Genomic DNA, 6,461 nt, shown 5'->3' on the forward strand with positions numbered 1-6,461 from the left:
ACAATGCCTTACATGTCTATGGTAAGATATTTTCAGGGTCTTTGTTACCCGTGTGCCAAATCACTTGGCATTACCACCTTTTTAATAGAAAAGGAACATTATTTACAGAATCACAGGAATCATGGTTTTTTTAGTTGTACTTTGTCCTCATTTATTATGTGCACACATGCAATACACCCACTCAGTACATGCTGCATGTATTTACTGTCGGAAGGTAAATGGTTACCGTTTAGACTAAAATACATTATTGTCTTTATGTAGCTTGGATTTTATGGTAGATAGGTAAATAACCTGTGAACCAGTTAGATCATACTTTAGTCACATGAACAATTTGTAATTCAAAGCAAATTTTTCAATATACATTAAAAATTTTCAGTGGGACAATTATAAGTAAATGTAGCTCCAATTGAAATCATTGTTTATTCCTTTCTTTTCTCTGATTCCTATAACAATTTGACAGGAGTCAGAGCCAACAGTGGCAAAAATAAAAATAGATAGAGTTGAAAAACTCGATCCGGGGGGGTAGTCCCCCTATAGTTACCAAAGCCACTCCTCATGACTTAATACTAACTAATAGCCGTAATATTGATTTTAAATTGGAATTTTGGCTCTTCTAGTGCAGAGAGCTCTAGTGCACTCTCTGCACTAGCAATGTAGCCCCCTCGCCGCCTCTGATGCAATAAACCTAAGTGCGGAGGGGCGAAGGGGTGGCAGCCCCTGGACGAAACACCCCTCGTTAGGATGTACCAGCTTTGAACACTGTTCAAGTATAATTTTGTCCAATTCCTTCAGGCAGATTCACTCCAGGCTGTTCATGTCAGTCAAGTGACATTTTTGCACCTCGATTTTCAAATGGAGCCACATATGTTCAGTTGGATTGAGATCAGGGTTTGGCTGGGCCTTTTTGTTCATGTGGCACTACACTTTAGGTTTGTGTTAGAATCACTGCCCTACTGACAGATCAACTTTTACCCAAGCTCAATTTCTTTATCATGCTGAAACAGGTTCCATTGTAAAATATCCCACAATAGTTTGCACTATTTATTCTTCCTTGTTTTTGTTACAACATGCCATATGATAGCACACAAGTTATTCATTTCAGCCATAATTCATGTGACCCAGCTTTTTGCCACATAGATTATTTTTACTACTTTAAGCCTGGAACCGGATGTTAGCCTTATCTTACATTACACATACATTACCTCTTTGAATATGCTCTTTTCATAGCTACAGTTGCTAGCTCATCTTTCCTCTAGCCAAAGTCCAGATTGGCTTGATAATTCAGCAATGCTTAGCAATGTATTGTACAAACACATTTCATTTACTTTTATAGCTTTTCATGCCCAGAAGTCTTTTTTCTTCTAAACTATTACTGTCTTGCAGAGTCTTTTTCTAAATGTAGTAAACAGGCCCATGGTTTGTACGAATGATTCCCTGGTGTCCTGGATTCCCTGTTAACAAGTACTTTTTGAGCACCCAAACATACTGCACGCCATGCCTAGTTTCCCATTCTGCAATAACAGTTTGACTGGGTGAAACAGTTCTCTGCTGCAAATTTTCCTGAAATATTACATTTCTTATTGTACCTGAGATATAGTGATTTGTCCAAATAATTTGTTTTTGCTGCAGTCGTAAAAAAATAGCTTGACTATCATAAAATGATTTGAGTATTTCTAGTGCCAAGGCACTAAAATTAGTTTGGGATTTGCCCGAATCCCAGCAAGATTAATTTCAGCCAAATCCTTTGTATTCATTAAAAATGTAATTTTAGTTCTAATACCCATATGTATGTCCCTACAAATACATTTTTAATGTCCAATAAAAAGTGAAATGTCTTCAGCCTAGGCCCTAGGCATTATTGTTTTTGCCTAAATAAAAGGATACTCTGATCTGGTGATTGCTTTTTTGCCATGTTATATTGGCTAATACATAAATACTTACTGTGACACAAACATTTTTTTAAGTCAACAGCCATCTATAAATCTAGGGGCACATTTACTAAAATTTATTTTTTCTGGTCTGGAAAGTCATATAATCTTGATGTGGTATAAATTCAAATTAAAATCAATCATTGCTGTACTTATAAAATGTCACAATAATGCTTCAAATGTTCAAAAATCCAGAATTTTTCGAGTTGAAGGCATTGTTAAAACTCTAAAAATTTGAGTTTAAATGGACATTCATTTCCATGAATCCTCTTTATTTTTTCCAAACAGGAATTGCTCCAGCAGCCATTTGAGAAGCATTGGCACTCTTGGAAAAAAAATAATGTGTTTAAGTTTCTCTTTAAAGTAGGTGAAACTGAAAACAAAGAGGGGATTAAGTTTCCATTAAACTGGGTGAAACTAAAAACATTGAGGGGATTAAGTTCCCCTTGAACTGGGTGAAACTGAAAATGATGAGGGGATTAATTTGTCCTTGAATGACAGGTTGTCATTGACTATTCTATTTGTTTTAGTGACCTGGATCGGCAGCTGAAATCTGCCCGTTTGACCACCTTAAGTCTTTGGCCTGTCAACATCCTTTCTATAATTGTGTGCAAAGGTACCATAAGATATGAAATATATTGTTGCCAGTTCATAACCAGAGACAAAATCTTTTATTCCCCTATGTTTTCCAACCATATAGAATTCCTGCATGATTCACTTCTACTTGCATATAATCACACAGTAATACTGAAAGGAAATATAAAGTCACGTCTGAGAGTGGCTTTCAAAGACATTACATCAGCTTCTGAGGATGAGGTGTTTTGCTATTACTCTTTCTTATTTTGCAATCTTGCAGTAGCACATGATTTCTTTCTCATGAGGAATTATCTCCAGTTAAATAATGACTTGATAGATATTTTTGCTTAAAGCTTCTATTGCTTGATTTTTTTAAGTTAAAATTAGCAAAATTACATTAACATTTTTAATTATTGTCTTGTTTGTTAGCATGACACTAGTGTCAAGCTATTTTTTTATATAAAAAGGGTATCAAAAGAGTCAATCTCAGTTTGTGCCATGTTTCACTTGTTTAAACATAACTATTGAGGCTTTTGAAAACCTTTTGTCAAGCTGGCCATACACAGCGTTATATGGCCTGCTGAGTTGATTAGTCATAATCAAGTTGGCATCTTATTGGCCCAAGCATGGAGCTAAAACAACTCTGGTTCGAGACCATAAATTTATAAAATAGCTTGAATATCTTATCAGGTTGTGAGATACAGAGGAAAGGTTCTTGCTAGGGCCTGTATCTTTCTACTTTCTAAGCTATGAAGCTTCTTGTGAAAGGGTCTGTATCTTCCTACCACCTTATTTACCACTGGTGTGGACAACTATGTATAGTCACACACACTCGCATCCCGGCTCTAAGCACCATTGCATGCCTGTGTCCCAACATGATTGGCATAAATCTCATTATGAGCATTTTTTGAACAAAACAGTTTTGTTTCCCCAAAGTCAGAGTATGGGCCCTATTAGCCTGCATCTGTCGTGGTGGAAATGTTTACATTTATAAGCATTCTTTAATTCCTATTATTTCTGCTTGGGTGCTATTCTCACACGTACCACTAAGTGGCACATAGATGCATTTTTTTAGCAATACTAGCAGCTTCTAAATTGCTTTTGACTTGTAGGATGCTGAAATCTACTCCAGCCTTCAGCCTGGACATGGTGGTCATTCCATGTTTGTGTCAAACCTGTGTAGGGAACCCAAGATTTGGGCCCTTTAGACTAGGTTCCCCTTTTAGACAAGCAAACCAGTGGGTGGCCTTGTGGGATATGGACACCTAAGGGTGGTCCTAACTGTGTGTGTACTATAACATAGTAACATAGTAACATAGTAAGTTGGGTTGAAAAAAGACATACGTCCATCAAGTTCAACCATAATGCCTATACCTAACCTGCCTAACTACAAGTTGATCCAGAGGAAGGCAAAAAACCCCATCTGAAACCTCTCTAATTTGCCTCAGAGGGGAAAAAATTCCTTCCTGACTCCAAGATGGCAATCGGACCAGTCCCCGGATATTATATAATTATTCTTTCCAGGTTAAAAGAGAGTTTTCCCTGTATCTCAGCAATGACCACTAGGTGGTGGTGTTCTGTAATATAAAAGGGGATGACTCACTAACCATGAGGTCTTTCTTACAGGATAGTTAGATAAATCAGATATTTTATAGTCACTCTAGGAGTGAAAGGATAGATATTGTATTTAGTTGGGCAGTCTAAAGCCCCTCCGAGGAGATCAGAGAGGTTATTACCTTGTGGCATTACTGGCCACAGTTCAGGTACTTTCAGTGGATAGTTCAGCTCACAGCATATTCCCATAGAGGGGAGATTATCTGAAGAAAGAGAATCTCCTGGTTTGGATTAAGGGGAGAGATACCTGAATCTGCATATCAAATTACTGAATACTGTTTGGAATAAATAAAGAAGCTCATTTGGTTAAGCAGCAACCTCCAGTCTCCTGGTCAGTTCCTCTCCAGGCGGATCCACAACAACCTGGTAAGCACTTACCCAAGGGGCAGCAGGGTCCAGTTGCGGCCTACACAATCCATCACCACTCAAATAGCACACACAGCTCAAAGACACTTATAGCCAACACTCAAGGGTGTGCTACACCTGTAACAGACTTGGACAAACGAATTCCACACTATTGCCATTATTGAAACTGTCTGCACAGTTGTCATCTGTGACAGACATCATATTCTGTTCTGCAGACCAATAAGTTCTAAAGGTAGAGTGACAGCAGTACTCCCCTCATGAGGATTACTGTTTCTTAAATGGTTAAGCCAAGTATTTTTGATAGCTGCAATGAGTGAATCGACACACACAGTCTGCTTTGCTTTGGAACTGTTTGGGAGCCTCCACGCTTTTATGCAATGACGGGCCTTTTGCAAGAAGTACACCCACATTGTAAACTACCTGAACTGGTGCAGAACTGTTTATATTTGAATAAATCTATTTAGTATAAATCCTCATGTGGTAAATAATATTATACATAAAAGTTCTCTAGTAAACTGTTATAAAAAGAACTATACTTTTCCATCTTTCAACATAATTACCATAGAAACAATTTGCATTCTGAGAGTGTTCTGTTTGCTTTGAGCTCTAAGAAACTTACTAGAATATTTATATTATGTAAGAATGCTTAATATATAGTCACATCTTTGTGCTCAAGATTTTTTTTTTAATTATCTGCACAAAGTAGCCTTCGTGGCCTTAATGAACTGATCTACAAGAGAGCAACTGCAACACTATTGACTATTTGGTATCATAGTGCTTAACTCCATGGGGATCTGCAGAAAATAAAGCAAAATTTAAAAGCAAAAAAATTAACCTTACTGAAATAAGTAATGGTTTAAAGCTTGCTTTTGTGTGAGGGCCTTGTATATGCCTTGCTCTCTGTGCAGTGTTTTTATGTAGCCATGTTTCCTTCCATATCCAATCTGCATGTAATATCAAAACCTAAATGTGACCTCACTTAGCAAGGTGTAGTATGTTTTCCTTTGCAGGTTCCTAACCAGAATCTTTGCACAAGGCCAGACAGTAAACTTCCGTAACAGCAACAAGCAAATCTCATCCCATCCCAGTGCAATTTCTGGTACCATCTTCAAGGGGCATAGGGGAATGGACCAAGGGTTGCTCTGTTTTTTTTTTTTTTACAAAATTTGAGAATATATGATTTGCAGTTCTTTTAATATTCTTCTTAACAAGAATGACCATGTCACCAGCTTACTAAGTTATTATATCACCATTTAACATTGATATAGTATTGTGTAAAGCACTGATAGAAAAGTCACATGGGCAGCTTCCTGAGTTTAAATATTAAAGGGGAACAGTCACACAGATATAGAAAGCTGTATAACAAAAGTCCTTTACAAAATTAACATGAAACCCACATTTTTATTTTCTTAAAACAACCGTACCTGATATAAATGTATTTACTGAACTTTCAATCCTTCCCTGCCTTTATGCCTCATGTACAGAGGTGGGGCTGTCAATTACTTTATATTTTGCACTTTCTATACGTTAATGCACCCTCACATCCACCCTCTCTCATAATCACCTATAACTGTAGCATTGGTCCCCTATTTGGGGCATACAAAAGATCTTGGGGTCATACAAAAGTGCTTAATAATAATGTCCAGAAAATGGCACCTCTCTGCTGTGACTGTAAATTCCAAGACTGAAGGAAAAATATTTAAATCATTTTATGGTATAAATAATGTTTTATATGCTAACTAAGATGATAGAAAAGGATTCAGAATTGTGTTTGTTTGCTATGGTAAATATTTTATGTATGCTTGCGCTACTATTGTAGCTGCACCTGTTCTTTGTAATCATGCATAGTCTCAAGTTGGCATTGATTCACAGAGAAATGGCAGCATTACAAAAAAGCTCACCCTAGCTCCATGTAAAATGTGAAAGACTTCATTACAGATCATTATGGTGCTAATTGTTATATAAAAGTACAGCTTC

The sequence above is a fragment of the Xenopus tropicalis genome, chromosome 5 (genome assembly GCF_000004195.4).
Source record: "Xenopus tropicalis strain Nigerian chromosome 5, UCB_Xtro_10.0, whole genome shotgun sequence".
In the NCBI taxonomy this organism is placed as follows: Eukaryota; Metazoa; Chordata; class Amphibia; order Anura; family Pipidae; genus Xenopus; species Xenopus tropicalis.